Genomic DNA, 13,032 nt, shown 5'->3' with positions numbered 1-13,032 from the left:
TTTCACAAACATTAAAAATTTATGCTAGAAATATAATATGTTGGTAGAACAGGCTAACATTAGTAAATTAGATAATTCATGTATAAAATTAATTTATCTTAAACTTTTATATATATATAGTTATTATCTTAGATGAATAAACATAAAAAATATTGATAAAGGAAATCTAGCGCTTTGAATTACAGATCATAATCATAATAATTGAATAAAAAATAATTTTAAACTACATATAATAAAAAATACCAAATATATGTGATGATTTGAAATAATCAATTAACTTACAGCATGAAAACTATCAAATTGTTATATTTAAAATAATTATATATAAACATTAAATATATAAGTAACTTAAAAAATATATTATAATTATGTAAAATATATATAAACATGAAAATTAATACCTGCACGGTTCTGCGGGTCTAAATCTAGTTTCTTTTTAAAAGGGGACTGCATTGTATACCCTATTTTTTTAAAAAAAATCAACTTCATAGCCATAACAACCAAAGAGATATGATATGTTATCTTTTTTTAAAAACACTTTCATTTCATACCAAGGGATAGACCCATATACAAAAGGAAGGAAACCAAAGGAGCATCAGTACAATCCATATTGACCAACTAGATTTAAGACATTTTAAACAAAAAAATCCCTTAAGCCAGCCAGGGAAACCTGATGCGATGTAAGATTGAAACATATCCTCCTTAATAACACTATTTGCAATAAGGAAGGCCGGTTTGAGAGCTTGACGAGACTGAGATTCCACTCGCCAATGCAAAAATTCTTGAAGCATTGAAGTAAGCTTTAAGGGAGGGCCATGTAGCAGGTTTTGTTATGGCCTTGGGAAGATCATGATCTTCACTAGACAAAATGATATTATCAAAGTGAAGAGACTTCATACTTTCTAAAGCCCAATGCCAACTTTCAAAAGAAGATTCTGTTTTGCTGTGAATGTTTGAGAAGGATCTTCTTCCATGGAGCAAGACTTTCCCATCAGAATTTTTAAGTATCCAAGATGCACCACTTTCATTCCGGTTCTTGTCCCAATCAAAACGCAATGTCACATTTAAACCAGAAAGAAGGTGGGGGTTTCCATCCAAAGATGATCTTCTTTTTCTTCTCAAGATCAATAGCATGTTCTTGTTTCTCAAGATATGATATGTTATCAATTAATAGGATTCAGACAAAAATACCCACTTGATATATGGAAGTAAAGTGTGCTGGAAAAATGCCCAGCTTGATCTGACTTTCTCTCTTTTTTTTCTGGTTTTGTTTAATACTGTGTTAATAAAATTATTTAACACATCCCAAATTATTTACCTTGTATCTTTTCGACACAACTTTTTTAAAAAGGCGATAATGCTGAAAAAATATTTACATGTTTTCATATACACCCAACTTGCTTTTTTAATCGGATATATAACACTAAAAATATATGATCTATTTTCTAACAAAATGTTTTATTTAGTTATATATCTTCTTATATAGAATAAAGCATCTTCATACAATATAAATAGGTATTTCAAATCTATAATATATTACACATCCATATCGTATACTTCAGTTGTATTTTCAAAAAAGACAATATATATTTTTTTCTTTGTCAAGAACAATACATATTCAATTAAGACTATGCTAATCAAACTAGAGACTCAGTGTCAATGTGAACGATACGAGGGTTGAATCCGAGCACTCTGTGCCAGAATATCCGCTCTTGTGTTTTGTGTTCTTGGTACAAGTAGGAGATCCGAGTAATTGAAACTTTCTTAATATAATCCAAAAGCAGGTCATTCTTCAGGTTCTGAAACCATCTTCACTACTTGAGAACAATCTGTTTCAAAATTTACATGGAACTGCCGTAAATTCTTCATACATTTCATTGCCCAAATAAGGGCCTCTAATTCCGAGTGAAGGGGTCATAAGCTAGCTCTTGTATTCTTTGCCCCATTAAGCCATCAAAATCTTCCAAAGTACTATACCAACCTTGTCATGAAAACTTGTCATTCTCTTTCCATGATCCATCCGTGAAGCACCAGCGACCCGATATCTGAGGTAACATTTCTAGTTGCAGCTCTCTATTTTGAATAGTACATTGGGTTGTTGGGTTGTTGGGTCGTTGTGCCTCGTGCAATAGGATCGATTCTGTTTCTGGCAATTCAATAGTATCCCGAGGGTCGATGTCTATGTTATTGAAGACTTTGTTATTTCGCCCTTTCCAAATATACCATAAATCCATGGATACTGATGGTTATCCCCTGGTTGCGGCACTCTCCAAAACAGGTAATCCATATTAGCATAAACCGATTGTGCATGAAAAAATTTTGGGGTCGATGGGATCTTTGTGATAGCCCATGTTTGGACTGCTGGTGGACACTCAAAGAAACCATGAATATTTGATTCCTCCTCCGCTCCAGAGCGTGCATACTCGGTGTCGCCTTGTAAACCTGTAGCCTTAAGATTTTTCTTTCCAGAGATGCATCCTGATACTGCCAGAAGAAATGCTTAATTTTTGGTGAGCATCGTATTTTCCATCAGAAAGCCTTCGTAGGGTAATGTGTGGACATATAGCAGGATGTCTAATAATCATTTGTTGTGGCCAGTGATTTTGACTCCATATAATATATCCCTTAGTATGTGCATGAATACAAAATACTTGTTTCTCACAATTTTGAATTATGGGCCAAATCACCTGCGAGCTAGTCTAGATATCTTCTCCAAACCTCTGATTGCAGAGTTAAAAGAGTTGTGGTCTACTGGATTCGAAGCATTCGATGTCGCTTTGAATTAAAATTTTATTCTTAAAATCTTGCTCCTGTGGAGGATAAACGACCTCAAGCTGGTGGAATTGGAAAGCTAACTCAAATTTTTATCTTGTGTCAAAATATGAGCTCAATTGCACTGTGTGAAGGCCTCCATCGATAGCTAGAATTTTGACGCATTTGCACAGTTCTACATCTCAAATAGAGAAGAATCTCCAACGTAGCCCAAAACGTACATAGACAATGTATAACACAAAACAGCACCAAAACGACTCAAAATATATAATATAGACTCTAAATAAGACTTATATCATGGTCAAAACGTGGTAACAACCATAGTATATCATCTGTGTAAATAACCTGACAATACATTTGCATGTATCTTGCCTCCACCAAATTTCATGGCTTTTGCATTTTTATCAATTACAAGTTTAACTAGAATCTCTCCTGTAACCATCATTTTCACTTGTTTTGTGCTTCTAATATTTGAAGATGAATCACTTAATTTTCTGCAAGTGACACTCTCCGAGAAGATTTTCCAAGTCTAATTATGATGCTTTAAACCTAATTAGAATTCCTTTAATCACTCCAAATGCAGTTTGGAAACTCTGTTTTTTCAACCTTTCTATGTAGGCCGACCTATTTGGTCTGTCAAGGTGTCAGTTAAACCAGGTTAAATTATAAAATTTTGATTTTCATGCTTAAAATAATGTAATACTTTGGCTAGTTTGGTTAAAGTTTACATGGTTGTAATCCTTAACCTCAGATCAAACCTCACATGATTCATATTTTGGGTTTAATTGGTAACATGAGTTACTTTTGATTAAGTTTGAGTTAAACTTGTAACTCAAAATGTTACCAATCATGCATCAAATTTAATCATTTGATTTTAAGTTTGATTTAAAATGTGTTGTAGTTGAGTTACAAATTTGAGTTAGACTTTTTATAAAATTGTTAACTCAGAAACCTACATCAACCAAAATTCCATGTTTTAGAGGTTGAGTTACCATGTTCATCGGTTTATGTACTTCACCTTGTATCTTTTTAGTAAATGAAATGAATTTTTGAGTTTAAAAGAAAAAGGTTGAATTACCAGTTTAATTGATTTTTCTTTTTAAAAATAAAAATAAAAATTGTGATCACTTTCAAAACCCAAAGCCTTAAGGTATGTTTCTTCGGTCGTCTTCTCTTTTGCTTGCACAAATTATTTTCATTTGTACTTGCAAAAACAAATAAGCTTAACGTCTTATCTTTATTTATTTTTTTTGGATGAAGATGTCTAATAATGAAAATGTTGATGATGAGGGTGCTGATGTCGTCGGTGGAATATAATTTTTTGCTATTATTTGATTTTTAGATTTGAAGTTCATGCTATTATTGATATTAGAATAAATAGTATTTTAATGATCATAATATTTAGAAAATAAAATATATTGAAAATTAATTTTCAAATTCTATACTTATTTAAAATAGAGAAAAAGACAAAAATAGCACTAAATCAAGTTTTTGTTCCCAAACTAGCACTCAAGGTCAAAAGTCACAAAAATAGCACTTAATGTTTTATCAAAATTCACAAACTTAGGGTTTAGAGTTAAGGGGTGGGGTTTAGGATTTAGGGTTTAGGGGTTAGGCTTTAGAGTTTAGGGTTTAGGGTTTAGAGTTTAGGGTTTAGGGTTTAGGGTTTAGAGTTTAGGGTTTAGGGTTTAGAGTTGAGAAATGAGGTTTTGGGGATAAGATTTCAAATTTTGAAAAATAAAAAAATTAAAATTTTCAAAGGATAAACTTAAAAAGATGCTATTTTGGTCATTTTAGTTTTTGAGTGCTATTTTTGTGATATAAACTTAAAAATGTGCTATTTTGAAGATTTGCCCTTTAAAATATTGTTATTTATATTTATTTATTTTTTAAATAGCTTAATGGTTTATTTATTTTTGATAAATATTTAACTACTTATATGTTTATATATTTAATTTATTTATTTAGAATCTATATCGCAGCTTATACATCAAAAATGTTACCAATCATAAGTTTTTATAAAATGGTAATTTTTATTTTTACTGCAAACTTACCACATAAAATTACAGTTTATACCACATAATTTTTATTGCAAGTTACATCGAACTACCAATATTTGCAGAACACCTACACCAGAACGTCCATCTTGCGTTATCTGGTACTAATTAGTTATAGTTTTATGGAAGTTTACAACTCTATGTGTTTATAACTTGTGTTAGTAACGATCAGCACTTAAAATGTATATTGTAAGGGTTGGTTTATTTTTCCATGACCTTTGTTCGAGAACTTTGCAAAAAGTCGCGTCAAAATACTTAAACAAAACATAGATTTTATAATCTACATTTTGAAAAAGGTCCACCATCATTTTTTGACGTGATAGAGCATTTGCATATACATCTCCCCAACGAAGCTGAACTAGTAGGCTCTGTGCAATATAAGTGAATGTATCTTTTTGAAAGGAATTTCAAAAAGTTGAAAGTGAATGCAAAGAACAAAAGATATGCGCCAGTATCGATAGTTGAATCATATATTAGTGACGAGATAGCTTATTTCTCGGAGCACTACTTTGCTGACCATACACAAACGAAATTAAGGTAAATGTTACAATTATTCATATGTTTACTTTTTCATGTGTAAACACATGTTTTCTTCTAAAAATGTAAATTTCTTTTAATCACTTGGGCAATGTTAACAAGATTTGATGAAGGCTAAGTCTTTGTATATCATGTCGAAGGAATACATGATATATTTGCTCACGTAGATCGTCCAAGTTGGAAAATGAAAACAAATTGGCTATCCGAAAAAGATTATCAATGCGCACATGCATATGTTTTATGAAATTGTGATTATTTTCACACGAAAAAAAAAGAGAATGAGAAGGAGAATGGACAAACTCATGACCTCTTGCTTTACAACATAGCCCATCGACGTTGGATCTGAGTGAAGAAAGGTGGTGCGGAGATGCAGAGGAAGAAGATACAATGACATGAAGAAGCGGAAGTGATGGCGGATTAGACGAAGAAGAATACGGTGGAGGTGGTGCCAGAGACGGCGAAGGTGGTGTCAGAGACGGTGATGTATGATATATATATATGTATTTGTGTAATTTATTTTATAAACAATCAATAGAAAAATGTAATTTTTAGTTTGTATTTTATGTAGTTAATAAAAATTGTTTTTATTTTTTTTTTATTTGTGAAGTAGCCACTAACAAAATTGTGGCTAAATCATAGTCATATGTAAGCACATATATAAAAGTGAGAGAACCGTAGTTAAATTATCTAACAGTAGCAAAATCGTAGCTAACTACGATTAGCCACGATTTTCTCGAGTTGTGATGATACAGCTACAGATTTTAGCCATAGAATTTTGTAGCTATTTTTTTTCTACAGCAATGAATTTCTTCTATATAGCCATGAAAATTATTTGGTAATTATACCATATATTTTTGCTAGTGGAAACAGAAGAGATATATATATTTTCCAGTTCTACTTGATTAGACAGAAGTTAGAAAAGGTCTCAATTTTTTCAGTGATCAGATCAGTTTTTTGCCCATTAGTAAATTATTCGGTTATGGATTGGGATGTGCATTTAAATCGATGTAGTGAACAAACTTGAATATGAAGTTACAATACATTTAATAAGTCGAGAAACCAAAAAACTACCAACACGTTCACATGGCGCGCGCACACACAGTCTGGCCGTTGTATCAAGACCATGTGTTCACACATGTTAACAAACTAAAGTCTTAAGTGTACATATTAGCTAAATACTCGGAATTTTAATTTGTTAATTTGTTTGATTATATATATTACTTAATTTTTACAAACAAGTCCAAGATGCACTGAAAAAATAGCAGGTTTGTTTGTGTTTAACGAAAGCAAAAGATTATAATAATCCGTGATGTTGGGTGGATGAAGAACCAAAAAACATAATTTGCGATCCAAAAATCTTGATTCCTTGCGTGTTGGTCGCCGTACAAACGTCAACGTGATTAGGCATCCGTATATAGGCGAACCTGGATTTGAACTTTAGTTATTAATTTTTTCTTTTACGATTAAGTTTCTACAAAATCAATGGATGATGGATATATTAGGTAGGTCGTGGGGATGTATCCACGAAGTATCATCCTTTTAATTTAATTTTTGTATTTTAAATATGATTTAAAGGACACTGAATCGCTGATCATGAGTCAGGTTATTGTGGCCAGTAACAAATTTTATTTATTTTAAAATATGATTAATAATCTTTGTCATGAGGATGTTTCCTTAGGATATTCGAATCTTCAGTCCTACTTATTACAGGAATTGATTACCCCACGTGAGTATTTGCAACTGTAACTTCGAATGTATAAGTATAATCTTAGAAAAGGCAAGATCTAAAAGTTTGAGATTGCAAATGAATTTGCAAATAAAGAATCTTCCAGCTCACAAGTTGCTTTTGAATATCTCCGATATTGATTATCGACAAACCTCACAATGACTTGTGAATATTTTAGAAATGGATAATTTTATATCTCACAGCATATTACCATAAAGTTTTCTTTAAATGATATTTTTATAATCTATCATATAAATATTTTGACCTCTTACTTTTGTTCAGTGGTTGCATGTTTTCATTTGGGTTTTTAATTCTCATTCTAGAGATTTTTTCTGAAAGTTTCATTACTTATATCTTTTTAGTTTTAATTTAAAATTTCAACGGTACTTTAAAAATAGTACCATAACAATTTAATTTTAAAATATATATCACAGAATTTCGTGTCAATAGAGACGGATATTTTGTGTACTTTATAGATTTATCAATCTTTTCTACTAATTTTCATGCTTAATTAGTAGACGACATCTAATCTGGTATCTAATTATTTTTTGAAATCTTACTTAATTATAAAGCCTATCCCTAGTATTTATCTTCCATCTGTAGTCATCATTATTTTTTTTATAAGCAAGTAGTCATCATTTTCTTTTAGCAAGTAGTCATCATTAAAGTGGAGTAATATATATAACCTCAAATATTGATGTTATAATGGCAATTATGGCATCATCTGGTTTTCTGATCAAGTATGTAAAACACCATGCTTCAGTAATAAGGATATCGTATATATAATATATATATTTGTTTTACTTTCCTAAGGAACTTACTTTTATGAGTTATTTTCATATATATATATATATAGACACATAATGATTTTTTTATTACATTGCAGAACATAAAATGCTATTAAGATAGTTTTTAGTGGTTGAAGACACGTTTGGTCTTCAAAAAGCGAAACCAAGGATGGACAATTATGTAATAAGACGTGGATTTTCTAGTTGGACTGGTTAGGATTTTTTTGAAATTTGAAAACAATTGGTTTGGTGGTGGCGGACGCAAATCTCATATAAGATTGAGTTTAATTATTTTTATTTTTTACCCGTGAAAGTAACTGTTTCGTTTTTTTACTCTTTTTTTTATTTCCAGTAAAAGTAAGAACGGAGAACTGAGAAGCCGATAAACGGAGAAGCCGACGAACAAGATTTTCGGACGAAGAAGACATGTCGTCTCGAAAGCGGAGAGCTTCAAAGGGCGAGGCTAAAGGTTAGATACTTTCCTTCCTCCCAGTTTCATCAATTTGGATTTCGGATTGGGGATTAGAGTTTCGATTCCTGGGTTTCGATTTTTTTGAGTTTGGTAAGAGCCTCGACGTGAGGTGTTAGGGTTTCGATTTTGGGGAACGGTTCTAGATTTATGCAAAACTCCCATTAGGGTTTTGATTTGTAGATTAGGGTTTTGATTTAGGGGTGCGGTTCTAGATTCCCAATTCTCAAAGTTTTTTTCTGGTTTCTGTTTGTTTTACAGAGATGTCGCAAACTGAAGAGGGAGCAGTGAATGGAGGAAAAGGTCAAAGCTTGGTGCTAGTTTTGGTGTTTTGACAAAACTGTGGTTGGATGTACACCAAAATGTGTGTACATATGAACAACCAAGATTTTGTACATGTGTACACGCGTGTATAGGTACATAATAAGTAATGTAGATATGAGTATTCTTGTTGATAGGTTGACATGTATATGTTGTGTTTGTTGGTGTAGGAGTCGGTACATATGAACAATATCCATGTGTACACCGATGTAATGATATTCACATGTAGACAAAAATGTAAATCTTCAAACATATAGCAATAACAATCTACTCCATTGCAAATTCATTTATTATTTTTTATTCGAATACTTTCTATATTGAGAACCATTTAAAACATTATTATAAACTGGATCACATATTTCATTGATGGGGTGAATGAAAATTGTTTAAACCAACCATCTGTACAGTTAGTGAAATAAGTGTACACAAGAGAATGTGTACATATGGACATTAGAAAGAGTGTGTACATATGGACAATAGAGAGAGTGTGTGCATATAAACATTAAATATCGAGAACTCGTGGATTGCAATATAACCATAAATGTGTATTTTTATGACTTTAAAAATTTGATTGCTTTATGTTAGATAGTTGTATGTAGTATCACTATATGTATTTTGTGTTGGATGAATGGACTGGATCTTTGTGAGATTAATACTCACGTGTACACATGAGTATTGAATTCGTTACATGTTTGTATGGTTTGTAGTGGAGGTGTGTATTGAATTCGTTTTGGTTTGTCGTGTTTCAATGGTTGCAGGCTTGCAGCTGACTATGCAACCTATGATGGAGTATGGGGAGGACAAGGAAGATGGCTACTTTCATGGTCTTATCTCGAGGATAGAGATGATTGTTTATTCATGGACAAAAGTCATAAATCTTCATTTCTTTGAATTACAAAATTACATTCATGTTAATTTACTTTATTAATCTTTTTGTTTTCATTTTCACAACACTCGTTTATATAACCTTATGCATTTTAGTAATGGATCTTTATAAATGAATGGTGTACATATGGAAATCGATATAAAGTTGATGTACACATTGATATCATATAAAATTGATGTACACAACACACATATATTACACAAACATCATAAAAAGTGGTGTACACATGGATATCATATAAAGTTGATGTACACGTAAAACATCATATAGGGAATTTACTGAATCTGAAAATGATGTACACATGTACAACATCATATTAAGTTACATGTTATGAAAATCTTACAAATTATCAGATGAACCCATAAACTGATTATGAAACAAGATGATTCCTAAACAAAAAGACAGTTTACTGAATCTGAAAATGAATAAATCGATTTTGGAAAACTCATCTACCCTTTATAGCTCTCAAGTGATCAAAATAATCACAATGTACATACTTTGATATTCAATATAAACCCAGACTTAACATCTTCTCTAATCTGCTACAATATTAGTTAAAACAATGATCACGAGTTCTTTTCCTTGAACAGTCCATAGTCCTATCTATCAACAGGAAATACATATAGAGGAATGAATGAATGGAAAAGAATGAACAAGAGACTAAGACATCGAAGCATCAAGAGCTTCATCGGTGATACAGTCCACGGTCGGAGGAGCTTCATCGGAGATACAGACGCCGTGACTCCAATCATGCGAGAGAGATACAAACACCGTGATAGAGAACTCCGTTCATGTGAGAGAGAAGACCACGGTGGAAGAGTCCATCGGACGATATCGAAGACGCAAATCTCATCGTCATAGCATAGAAAAATGAGAGAGAAATAATTTGTTTGCATCAAAATTCTTTAGTTATAAAAAAAAAAACCTTCGCCGGAAAAGAAAAAAATTGAAAGCTATGAAGGTGATGAAGATGATGATTTGGATTAGTGAAATAGTAATAATCTGAGGCGTTGATGCTGAGAGTACAACAATTGATCTAGTGGATATAATTTTAGGTAGATATATTAATATTTAAATCCAGATCTGTGATAAAAGATCTTGACCGTTGAAATTAAAGATAAATCAATAGATGTGGTTAAAGCCCGTCATTTCCCTTTTTTTTATTATAACTAGTCTTTCATAGTTGAACTAGAAGAGAATAGATTTAGTTAGGAATTATGGGAATGGTTAAAGAAAGTGTGTGAGTAAAAGAATGTGTCATATTGGGTAATAAATAAGTTGAAATGTGTCCTAGAACGTAAATGTTTTTTACTTTATTAATGTTATGAAATATGTTATTTATTATTAAATGTGTCAAGTTTAGAATTGCCCTTTAGTCTGTATAAATTGATGTATACTTTAAAACACAACACTTCTTTAACTCTAATTAATCATTTTGTCAGTTGACCACTCCAGATGGCGCATTTCCATAAGGTTCATGTGATGAACGAATGACTACACTTCAATATCTCAGAAACATGCCACATATCCGATTGTATGATTAGTAGAACTGGATCATTCAGACGAACCATATCAGCACCAACCGAATGAATCATAGATTATAAGTAAATAAAAACAAAACAAAAAACGTCAAGCGAAAGCATTTAAGTCTGTGAAAGCGAGAAAAAGCAGATAAGAAGTTGCAGTGTCCCTTGTCCACCCAATCAATATCTTGATTTCATTTCTCCTATAGTCCTATTTCTAAAGAATATTAATAATTTTGTATTTTTACTTGTCATGAGTGGTACCAAAATTGATTTGGATATATTAGTTAGCTATATATGATTTTCTTGTTTTCGTCTAAATCTATATACCATAACTTTTTGTCCATGGTCCAAGTTCAACGTGCATTAAATGCTATAGTCGGCCGGTTTTGAAAAAGTACAGAATAATACTTAAGCTTTGGTGGTTTGAAGAACTAATTTCAGTATTAACTATATAATAGACTTGGAAAATTAGTACGAGGTAAAATGATCTGTAACGCTAGTTAAAATAAAACACACCCTCACAATTAGCACCTATCCATAAATCTTGTGTCAAAGTATATGATGTTTATAGTTGGATAATATAAAAGTAACATTACATGTTAATTTTTTAAACATATCATCAATACTAATAAAACAAAAAGACTAATATAAAATAACATTTATTCTACGTGGCATATTATATATGATGCCATTAAAATGTATAGAATCTTTAAATTTGATTTATCTAATGAAAACAAAATATTTTACGCATATTTATTTCATAAACATAATTAAATTATTACAAAATAATAAATATGGTTAAATAATTATAGATTTTAATAAATTAAATTTTCTTCTTTCATAAATATCTCTTATATATTAAAGGATAAGCATTGTAATATATACGTTCACACTAAACTGGACACATGTCACGTGTGTAGAAGCATTGTAATAAATGCGTTCACACTAAAATGAACACATGTCACATGTAGAGAGCTTCTCAGTCAAAATTTACATAAATATGTTCACACTATGTACTTTACGTTTTTTAATATAAAACTCACATGCATGGTTCTTCTTACGTTATTTTTACTGTTTACGAATAGAGCTGGACAAATTATTCATAAGTTTTGATTCGATTCGTTATCCGTTTTGATTCGAACCAAAAATTCGGATATCTGTTACTCTACGAAGCAAATCAAATACTAAAATGCAATATCCGTAAAAAAATAAGCAAATCACAAATATCAATATTTATAGGAATGAATATCCAATTTGATCTGTTATATGCATATATATATATATATATATATATATATAAAGAATTATATATAAGTTATATATTATAGTTTATATAAATTTTACAATATTTTTGTTTTTAAATAGTTTCATTCTAAGAATTTTATTTTTCATGTATTATTTTGAAAAAAATGTCATTTAATATTAATTAACAATATTTTTATATATTTATCAACCATCTTTAATAATAATACTAAATTAATTTAATTGACGTGAGTACTTTATAACTAAGAATTTACCACCAGTGGCGGTGCCAGACAAATTATTTGACGGGGGCACATAATTAATAATAATACTAAATTAATTTAATTAAAAATATATTAATAAATATTATAAACTGTTAATAACAACAGATAACAATAACACTAATTTTATTTAATTCATAACATATTTATATTATTATATTTTTTACAAATGTTATTAATTACACATTAATTTTAAAATATATATAAAAGGGTCTTCAAATTATGTGTAACAATATGTAAGTGTCATACATAACTTTTTGGTCATCATATCATTTAAAAATAAATTCTAAGTTGTTAAATTAAAATGTATTATTTATTATTTTAATATTAATTAGTATGAATACAATCGTGAAAGTTTAAACAAGGAAATATGCTTCGAAACTATGAAAAGGCAAATAAAGCAAAGAACTATAAAAAATCAATATTA

The sequence above is a fragment of the Brassica napus genome, chromosome C1 (assembly GCF_020379485.1).
Source record: "Brassica napus cultivar Da-Ae chromosome C1, Da-Ae, whole genome shotgun sequence".
NCBI classification, from domain to species: domain Eukaryota; kingdom Viridiplantae; phylum Streptophyta; class Magnoliopsida; order Brassicales; family Brassicaceae; genus Brassica; species Brassica napus.
The sequence above is the reverse complement of the archived record's forward strand: the minus strand, read 5'-3'. Positions refer to the sequence as shown.